General features: G+C 37.6%; 1 pseudogene; it reads left to right on the top strand.

Annotated features, from left to right (window-relative positions):
* The first annotated feature begins 692 nt into the window (after positions 1-692).
* LOC115969540 lies at positions 693-3,937 on the top strand (annotated as a pseudogene).
* The last annotated feature ends 7,409 nt before the right edge of the window (positions 3,938-11,346 follow it).

Below are 11,346 nucleotides of genomic sequence, written 5' to 3'. Positions count from 1 at the left end.
ACGTAAGAAAAGCGATTTCAGAGAATAAAAGCTTACTACTAAATTGGCATAATTTTTGAATTTTTGCATTCCTAGTATCATATCCAACATATTAACTAAAGACTCCTGTGTTCGGATGGCACTTCTATACGCCCAGGTTTGATCCCATGGAAGTGGGATGCTTAAATGTAACAAAAAGTTCACAATCAATTATTAATTACAATTATAAAAATTAAAACAAAATCAATATGAATAAGAAAGATGTACAAATGCATAAGAGATATTCATAAGCATATAAGATCATTTTCGCTTTCAAAGAAACTGATTAATTTAGTTTGGTTAGTCCCTTAGTTTTTCATTGGTCTTAATAATATTTTCTTATTAAAACAATAAGAGATATACACAAAATATAAAATGCGCTAGGGATGTACAAATCACATTTTCCCTTATTTTCTAACTCAAGTGGAGTCACCAGTGTTCATATCGGTATTCACATTAATAACCTTTTTTTTTTTTTTTTAATACAAGATAGAAATTCTACTCTTGTGGAGTAACCATCACATCAAGAGTGTGTGACGGTAATAACCTAATATTTCTGAATGCATTGCTTGCATGCATGGGCTACAAATACACCAAAAGTCTAAACTCAAATGCGTTGATTTAATTTGTGGGCAACAGAGGGGAAGTATAGAGCTATACTTACTGTATAGCTCTAAGAAAAAGTAGTCAAAGAAAGAGAGAAACTTGCAAAGAAAAATGGGTGAAGTTGTGGAAATAAGCTCAAACCCAACAACACCAAGGCCTGTTTCTGATGCACCATCCCCACCAATTTCAACTCCACCCTCACAGTATCACTCTCCATCTCTGTCTAGATCACCACTTCTCACCACTGATGACCTCACACAAACTGATATCACAAACAAAACCCCAAAAGCCTCTCTAACCCCTCGATTCATTACTCCTTTGGGGAGCCCAATCAGGAGGGCTCTCCACCTCACAAAGCTTGACCCTCAAGATGCTTGGCTCCCAATCACTGAGTCCAGAAATGGGAATGTATACTATGCTGCCTTTCACACTTTATGTTCTGGAATTGGGATACAAGCCCTTATTCTTCCTGTTGCCTTCACTATTCTAGGATGGTAAGTATATATACTTTCTTTGGTTAGACTACGTTTAAGTGCCTTTAGCAACTTTTTTTTTTGGGGGGGGGGGGGGGGGGGGGGGGTTTGAGCTTATTTTGGCCGTTCTCAAGCCAAAAAAAAAAAAAAAAAACTTTTTCCCCCTTTTTTATTTTACAATACTTTCAACAAATAAGCAATTAACAAAACGCATCCAAACGCACTTAGCTGTTTATGTACTTAGTTTTACATGCATGGTTGAATTGGCTGGTTCATTAAGCTGTATCCTAAAAATTATACATTTATGTGCTTGGTTGTAGGACATGGGGAATCATAAGCTTGACTCTAGCATTCATATGGCAACTTTACACCCTATACTTGCTGGTGGAAATGCATGAATCAATTGAAACCGGCCTGCGATACAGCAGATATCTTCAACTTTTTAGTGCGACTTTTGGTAAGCTTTGATTCTTATATTGAATTCACTAATCTGCTAATGAGTTCCGACTCAAATGACACTTTTTCTCCTTATAAGAGTACAACAAAGGGTGAGGTCTTAGATTCAAGGCCATCAGATACATAACTTACTAATCAAAAAACACAGAATTTGCTAATCTAATCAAATAATACATCCTAACATGCTTATCAATCTTTTATACATTGAGAATTATCAAAAGAAATGTTTTTGTTAACATTTTGAAAGTATTATTGTTATTTCCTAAAGAAGAATTAATTTTTTCTAATTGAATTATGTCCTCTCAGGTGACAAGCTAACAAAATTATTAGCCGGATTTCCAATCATGTACCTATCAGCAGGCACAAATGTGGCCTTAATCATTATTGGAGGGTCAACATCCAAGACGTTCTTCCAGATTTTGTGTGGAGCCACATGCACAGCAAAGCCACTTACACCTGTGGAGTGGTTCTTGGTGTTTACATCAGCTGCAGTTCTTTTGTCTCAGTTGCCAAACTTGAACTCCATTGCTGGGGTGTCACTGATTGGTGCTATCACAGCTATTGGCTATTGCACACTCATATGGGTGATATCAGTGGCTGAGGGAAGATTGCCTACTGTGTCTTACAAGACAGTGCAAGCAAACACACAAATTGCTCAGGTTTTTAGTGTCCTAAATGCACTTGGGATCATTGCTTTTGCTTTCAGAGGCCACAATCTTGTGCTTGAGATACAGGTACATATGGCAATTGCATGCATAATTTTTATTAGTTGTTATTATTACATTAATATTATCTACGATTCGATTTACTAAAGGATTTATGAGATATGAGAATTACATGTTCATTGCTCTTCAATTTGATGGACATATAACACAACAAAGTTGGTTTCATAACAATGTTTTGACAACTTTGTTTAATTTACTACAAAACAAAACTAGAGAAACACTACTTTTGTCAAGTTGTCATACCAAAAAAAAAAAAAAAAAAAAATGAAAGACAGTGATAATAAATACTTTTTTTTTGGTTTGTGTATATAAGAAGTTAAGACGCCATGTGAACAAGTTATCATATTTAACAATGTTTTATCCTTCTTTGGCGGTGAACAAGTCTTTCTTATCAAGTTACTTCGGAAGTTCGCAATTTGTTACAAATTTTTTATGCAATGAAATCAATTAAAAAAAAAAAGAAAAAGAATAGTTGAACATTGACTTGTACCCATTACGTTGCCATGACCTTTTTTAAAATGTAAGATTTTGACTCCGTTAATCATGGAGTGGAGATTATCATTAAGATTATTATTATTAAAAAATTCTGAGTAAAATTGAACAAGAAAAGGTTACCAATTTCTGTTTAATTTTGACTTAAAAAAAAAATTCTATTTAATTTTTCCATACCAAGATTTAACAAGAATGTTTAATTGAGATAATTTTAACAAAAGAAAAAAAATGATAAAGCTATTATTAATTTGTAATCTAACTATGAAAAAACATACAAACTAGTGTTTTAGTGATTGTATTTGGTACATCAACGACATCATAAACAAAGTTATTAACTTTTTTGTGCATTTAATTAGTAAAATTGTAGTAAAATTTGTAACATCCTTGTAAAATATTTGTCTAAAGAGACCTCATCACCTGCGTAAATCTTGTTTGTGATAGGCCACAATGCCTTCGAGTGAAAAGCATCCATCACGAGTGCCAATGTGGAGGGGTGTCAAGTTTGCATATCTTCTTGTAGCAATGTGTCTATTCCCTCTTGCAATCGGTGGATATTGGGCATATGGCCAAATGGTACTATATTTTCCTCTCTATTTACAACCTCTTAAAACTAAAAATTGTCTTATAAAGTTCCATTAATTAACTAATAATTGTGTTAATTTTCTTTACAGATACCACCAAATGGGGGCATGTTAACAGCTTTGTACGCATTTCATGGGCGTGACACCTCACAATTCATCCTAGGATTAACAAGTTTGTTTGTCATAATCAGTGCTTTGAGCTCATTCCAAATCTATGGCATGCCCATATTTGATGTCATGGAGTCAGTATACACTAGGAGGAAGAAGCAGGCATGCCCGTGGTAACTCCGAGCCACTATCCGAGCAATGTTTGGATATGGGTGCTTCTTTGCAGCCGTGGCCATCCCATTCTTGGGGAGCTTGGCAGGTCTAGTTGGAGGGATTGCATTGCCTGTGACATTAGCTTATCCATGTTTAATGTGGCTTAAGATTAAAAAGCCTAAGGTGTATAGCACAATGTGGTGTCTCAATTGGGGACTAGGGGTCTTCGGACTTGCTCTTAGTGCAGTTTTAACTGCTGCTGGAATTTATGTTATAATTGACACTGGTATACAGGTGAACTTCTTCAAGCCTCAGTAAGGTTGAAGGAATAAAGTTTAGGGAAATTTTATGTCATATTTGATTGTAATATTCAAAATTAATTTTTAATAGCGGAGTAATTTTCTCTTTGGGCTTCAAATTTGGCTTGTCCATAACCCATCAAGCCTCCTAGTGGGAGTTTCTGTAAGCTTAACTTGTGGGCCAATGTTTGCTAAAACTTTTGGGCTAACATATAAACTTAAGAGCCAAAATGGTAAAGTAGTTTCTTAGTCATGAACTGATGATGTTCATACTTGTGACAATTGACACTCAAATCAAAACATTAGTGAATGAATCCAATCTTATAAGAGTGCATAGAACTATGATTATGGAATAGGAGAGCTTGCAAACTTGTTAACTTTTTAGTGAAATCGTGTTTTGAAAACACAATTTCAGTACTACCTTTTTATTTTTGGCAAAAGTTGCTACCTAACTCCTTACTTCACAAAAACCAATGCATACCTCACTGTTACGGCCCAATTTTTTTTCTAAGTCCAATATTGACTGTCCAAGCTAAAATAATAAGTACAATTAATATTGGGCCTGCTATTCTCTTCTGTCTCATCTCCATGTGGTTTGAAAGGTAAAAGAGTTATTTCAACCCACATATGGGCCCAAAGAAAAAGATTGCAAAATGGAGTTGAAGCACTTGAAAACCTCATGAGCCCACGAGAGGTAGCCATGCAAACCAAACAAATTTGCAAAGTTTTACTCAAAATTCTGATTATTTACAATAAATTTTACCAAAATTGCATTTTCCTTTTTTTTTTTTTTTTTTTTTTTTTTGCTTGAAAGGGAAACTTTATTGAAGTGAAATAAGCTTACAAACACGTAATAGAGTTTAAACGATAAAACAAGAGTGACTAGACCATTGATTTAAGGTGCAAACCAAATCGATAAGAAACAAAGACACAACAAAAAACAAAACAATAGCTGAACAACACAAGTTGGCCAAGATACTACAGACATTGACTTCACCGCACCAAAATGTAGGCCAATTGCAAGCTTATTTGCAGCACACCACATGGGTTGAAACAAAACCATGGAGTCCCAAAAGAGGCATTGTAACAAAAATGTGGGGCATGTATCATAGAATATCTCTCTCTTAGACTGAGAAGCTCTCCTTTTCGCCAATATATCTGCACAAAAGTTGGCTTCCCTCCATTTGTGTTCAACGCGAACCTCCCAAGGTTTGGCTAGGAGCCACCTGCAATTTAGAATTAAATTAGCAAATTCAGGGAGAAGGCCCATAGCCAATTACCCACATGATTTCTACTTTCTAGCCATCCCACCCACTCCAGATTCTCCTGGATTACCTTGGGAGCTTCCATCGGTGTTGATAGTAACAAACGGGTGTGTGGCAGGTGTACATGATATATGAATGTTATTTGGAATTCTAAGGAGAAGGTGAAGGAATAGAGCTTAAGAAGAAGAATCTCGTGGCATGATCAATGGCTTTTTTTCTTATCATTTGCTGAACCCTCTGGACTTCCCTCCAATGCGACTCACTCTCCCTCGACGTCACCTCCTCGTGCTAGGAACCTTCATCCTCGCCATCATCCAGCCCGAACGGTATCTGCCCCACCTCCTAGACATGCATCCTCGCATGCGGCCACAAACTTCGTTGTTAGAAATGAACTTCAAGGGAAGAACTCATATTCTCCATGGAAACTCAGGTCAACAAACTGGTTATCTCCCATTTCTCCGCACAGTTAAAAACATTGGCCATCAACGTCATCTCCTGTCTTGGGCGAGTGATCTTGCCTGCTCAATACAAGATCTATTTGGACCCCTTAACTGAGGGAAGGGTGATAGAGAATGTTGTATCGCATTTAAGGGGTCCAAGAAGATCTTGTATTGAGGAGGCAAGATCAGTCGCCCGAGACAAGAGATGACGGTGATGGCCAATTTATTAATTGTGCGGAGAAATGAGTGATAACCAGTTTGTTGACCTGAGTTTCAACGGAGAACATGAGTTCTTCTCTTGCCAGAATGTTGTAAATTGGGAATGGAAAAAAGTTCATTTCCAGCAACCAAGTTTGCGGCTGCATGCGAGAGAGGATGAATGTCTGGGAGGTGGGGCAAATACCCTTCGAGCTGGATGACAGCGAGGACGAAGGTTCCTGGCACGAGGAGGTGAGGTCGAGGGAGAGTGAGTTGGCATTGGTGGGAAGTCCAAAGGGTTCAGCATTTGAAATAGGTTGTTCCATTCCTAATGATGTGGATTGATGAAGTTGGTACGGGCTGGAAGAGTTCGTGCTTGCCATTGAATTGGGGTTTCTGGGTGAAGAGCTAGTTGAATGATGGGGATTGGTTATGTGGAGTTGGGAAGGTGGACCATGGACATGAAGGGAGTGAGAAAGTTGGAGTTGTTCATTGGGATGAAGGGAGGTGCATTGGGGTTGAGATTGCTGAAATTGGTATGCTGGTGGTGAGTCGGAGTCGAGGGAGCTTGGGAGGCTGTGGTGATGTTCTATCATGACTGAGAGTGGGAATGTGCGATGGAGTGGTTGGGTATGTGTACGAGTTTGAAGACATAGGCGTATCTAATTAACATAGGAGAAATTTTGCATGTAATAGTGTCATTGGTAGGAGCCAAGTTGGACATGTGTGTGATGCTGGGAGTCGAGGTGTGAGCAACAAGTGTGGTGTCCATCACAGATTGCTGTGGTTAGAGTTTGTTTCATCTAATAGTTCCTCTGATACTCCTGCAAGGTTTGAAAATCTATTGTTCAGGGAGCGATGATTATGCTGAATTTGTTCTGACCCCTTGGCACTCGATTGGTTTTCAGGGGAGGTGGGCATGTGCGAAATTAGGCGATGGTGGAGTCATGATGAAAGTTCCAGGGTGGGTAATTTATTGTATCTAAGGATGAGATATATCAGAAGTGGTTTGGTTTTGATTAGAATGAATATTGTCTTGTCTTTCATCTTAGTAAAGTTTTGCAAAAATCGTGTTTCTTGGGTTGTTGTAGGTGGCAAGAGTGTCATAGTTGTTACTTTTTAGTATGAAATTTAGAAGTAGATGGTTAACTCCGCATAAACTTGCATCTTCAAAATGGGATTCCACTTGAAAGTCGCATTTTTTTACATAAAAGTTCCAAAAGAGCAATACTTTTTTGCATTTTACCATTAAATGTTGTCTACCACCATTTCATACTGTAAGGTTGAATTTATTCAACCATCTTATTGGTTTCATTCCGTGCCAAATTTGCTTGTAATTCAGCATTTAGTAACCCTGTATTTAGGTGGGTTTGATGTAAGGGTAGTGAGTGAGATAGAGTGAAGTTTGCTCAAGAATGTGCAAGAAAACAGAGTGTCGCGGCTGGGACTTGCGGGTGACTCGCGGCTGCAAGCCGCCAGAAGCTGCACACGTGCCAAGCATGCTGGAAGATAAACAGTCATGCTAGCTGGAGCACTACAGGACAAAACAGGACAACTGGCCATACGGTTATCTCGCGACTGGATCTCGCGACTTAATCAAGCCGCGAGGTCAAGCCGCGAGCCACCCCTGTTTTGTAAAAACCTGACGTTTCACATTCCTCTCCACTCCAGTATAAATGCCCCTATTACCCACGATTGAAAGAGAGCTTCCAGAGAGAATTTTGAGAGAGAAACCCTAGAGAAAAACTAGATTGATTCACACACAATCTATACCTTAGAGACTCTTCAAATTCCTCAACTCTCTTCCTCTCCATTGTCAAATCCTTGAGAGGCATTATATCAAACCAGGTTCTCACCATCATCATCTTTGTGAGTCTGCTGTTTGGATTTCTGGGAAGCAGTTAGGAAGGAACCAATCTTCATTGGTTGATGCTACGGTCTAGTAGCGGAATCCGGAAAGCTAGAAAAGAAAAAGGTTCGGCGCAACCTCGTTGGAGCAAGAAGCTTGGAGGGCTTAGGTGCACTGGGTAGATTAGGCTTGGAGGGTCTATTGCTGTCCTTGTATCCCAACTATATTTTCTAGTGGATTGATTACCACTTGGAGGGCGGCGGAGAGGTTTTTCGCCGAGGGCTTCGGTTTCCTCTTCGATAACACATCGCGTGTTGTCTTTGTGTTTGCATCTTCCTTCCTCTCTATCTTTGCCTTTTTATTTATCTGCTGTGGATTTTAATCTGTTATGGCTTAGATAGTATTTAATCAATTTCGTATGATAGCATATGTTAAGTTTCCGCACACTAGTTGTTTGACATATTGCTTGAATTGATTAAGTTGTAATTTGGGGGTCTAAACGTTCAAAGGTGTTTTTGTACACGTTTTTGAACTTTCAATTGGTATCAGAGCGGGTACACTTGTTGTGGTTTAAATACCTAAGTGTGATCCTTGACCCCTTGTGTTTATTTGCCATGGATTGTGCTTTGTATGACTCTTTGCATGATTTGGTTGGTGATGAATGTAACATGCCACGTGTTTGTGAAAATGCCTCTATGAGTGTTAATCCTCATAAGTGTGATGACATGTTATTTGAATCTATGGGTGTTGTTGACAAACTCTTCAAGAAAAATGCTAAGAAGTTTCAAAAGAATTTGAGCAAGTTATTATGTGAAAAGGATGATTTGATTGCTAAGCTCAATGAATCCTACAAATTGGTTGAGAAATATGAAAAACTTGCTGAAATTTCTCTTGAAAAGCTGAAAGAGTTTGAATATGGACTTGGATGCTAAACTTGTTTTGTCTAACAAACTTGTTGATGATCTTAAATGTGAAAATGAATCTCTTAAGATGCATGCCAAGTGTTTGATTGCTGAACCCATTGATAAAATGGATGATAATATTTGTTGCAATCATATTGTGGTACCCGATTTTGTGCCTAGTGTGTGTTCTACCTTAAAGGACAAATCGGTGTACATTCCTCCACATAAAAGAAATCAAAAGGTGGAGAGAAAGGTTGTTAAGTCAAAACCTTCGTTTAGGTCTCAACCTAAGGCTTTGGATGAATCTAAGTTTGTTCCAACTTGCCACCATTGTGGTGTGATTGGTCATATAAGACCTCAATGTCATAAGTTGAAGAGGGAACAAAACCATGTTGCTAGATCCATTCCCAAAAAGCCTAGTGGACCTAAACACATTGTTTGTCACCATTGTGGTGCCTTTGGTCATCTTAGATCTCATTGCTCTAAGTTTCAAGCTCTTAAGAGAATCAAAAGAAAAGAGAAACTTGAGCTTTTTGGAAGTTGTGCTAAAAAGAGTAAACTGGATTTGAGTAAAAATAACATGTTGTTAAAGAAAATGTTTAATGCTCTTAACTCCTTGACTATGTGCTTCTCCGATTCTCATTCTTCCAACCCTCGTCTCGCTTCTCTTGAGACACTCATTCCAAACAATCGTTCCGTTTGGATGAGGAAGGGTTCCTATGGTTGAGCTTTTGCTCTTTTGGTCCTTGATCTAATTCTTTCGATCTTTATAGGACCCTTCATGCATTAAATGTCATATCTTCATGCATTTTGTGCATCTTGCATTTATTTGTATGCATTGTTTCGTTTTTTTATCTTACTTTTATGTTTCTATTTTGTGTGAGTAAAAATCCAAAACCACATAAAAAGTGAAAAATTCAAAAAGTTTGATCGTATTTGTTTGAGCACGTATCACATGTGAGTTTGGCCTTGTACCTTTGTACAAATGGCTTTGTGCATTTACGAGCTTAGCTTCACATGTGAGTTTGGCCTTGTACCTTTGTACAAATGGCTTTGTGCATTTACGAGCTTAGCTTGTTATTTTTGCACCTATATCTTTGTGGGAAAAATCTTGACATCTTTGTGTGATTGTTGTAAATTGATCTTCAAGCTTGTCATGAATGATTTGTCAATAGTCATGTTGGTTTTGATACATGCGTAGACTTGTGCTTATATCTCTTCCCACTCTTTTATTTTTATTGCTGAAAGAGCTCAATAAATGTAAATCTCAAAATGAAAAGAGATAATGAGCTGCAAAAGCCGTCGCATATACTAGTATTTGACTAGGAAAAAGGGAAAGCGACTTATATGAAATTGTATGATGCCCAAAAAGCCAAAGGCTTGTTCATCAAATTGAAATATCACAAATTTCAGGCATCAATCTCAAAATGAGATGTTTTGATTCAAAATGATCAAATGTTATGAATTGTAAAGAAGCCAAATGAAAAGTTTCAATCTTATGTAATCATTTTCTTGTGGGAGGTCATATACTAGTATTTGACTAGAAAAAAAGGAAAGCGACTTATATGAAATTGTATGATGTCCAAAAAGCCAAAGGCTTGTTCATCAAATTGAAATATCACAAATTTCAGGCATCAATCTCAAAATGAGATGTTTTGATTCAAAATGATCAAATGTTATGAATTGTAAAGAAGCCAAATGAAAAGTTTCAATCTTATGTAATCATTTTCTTGTGGGAGGTCATATATGTTCATTTCTATAATTGAGATAGACCACTTGACTTAGTACTAGTTATGTATGACTTGATTGAATTGATCATTGAAGCTTCACTCTAGACTAAGGACTATTCCACATTTGATACACACACACAACACACATGCCTAATGCTCAATGAATGTCTTATTCATTTGTTAGATTGTACTTGTCTAAATGTGATGTGTGTTTGCTCAATCTTATATGGATTAATCCAAAAAGATTTTTGATCATTTTATATGTTTTTGGAAGTGATTTTTATCATTTTTTGTGTTTATGTTTAGTGCTTACTTTGTTTTTCAATGTTTAAACATGTTCTGTTTTGAAAAACAAGTATCAGAATTTTTGGCCACTCATTTTGGCTACTTGCGCGAGCTGCCAGCAAGCTGCCTGTTTTGGCTACTCGGTTTGGCGGCTTGCAAGCCGCGAGTCTAAGCCGCGAGTTCAGACAGAGAGGTTTCACGGCTCACTCGCGACTTGTCTCGCGACTCGCCAGTCGCGACTCGCCCAGAATCAGCTTTTTAAAGAGCTTTTTCGTGGGAAACTTGTTTTAAACCTCTCCCATCCTCTCTAAAACCCCTCTTTCAATATTTTTACATCAAAACCCAACCAATTTGAATGGTTTTTCAATCCATTAACATCTCTAAGGTAATTATAAACTCTTTTCATTGATTTTGATCCTTAGATTATGTTTTGGAGAGTTTTGTGCTCTTGGTTGGGATTTTCATCATAGGGGTTGGGAAAACTTATTTTTTTGTCAATTTTCTTCATGGGATTGGTTTCTTTTGTTGATATGCATTGGATGTTGGCCCCTTGCGGCAGAAAGAACATGTATTAAGGGTGGATTTCATGATGTTCATGCATTGTTTCACATTTTTGTTCATAGTGTGCATGCTAGGTGTTTGATAAAATGCCTTTTAGACATTTTCTCACTTGTTTGGACTCCGATGAGTACCAAACTTTGGGGTTTCTCATGTTTCCTCATTAGGAACATGTTTGGTTCATTGGTTGTGTATTTAACACACCTTG

This window comes from Quercus lobata, chromosome 11 (assembly GCF_001633185.2).
Source record: "Quercus lobata isolate SW786 chromosome 11, ValleyOak3.0 Primary Assembly, whole genome shotgun sequence".
In the NCBI taxonomy this organism is placed as follows: Eukaryota; Viridiplantae; Streptophyta; class Magnoliopsida; order Fagales; family Fagaceae; genus Quercus; species Quercus lobata.
This window is presented reverse-complemented; position numbering and strand designations above follow the sequence as displayed.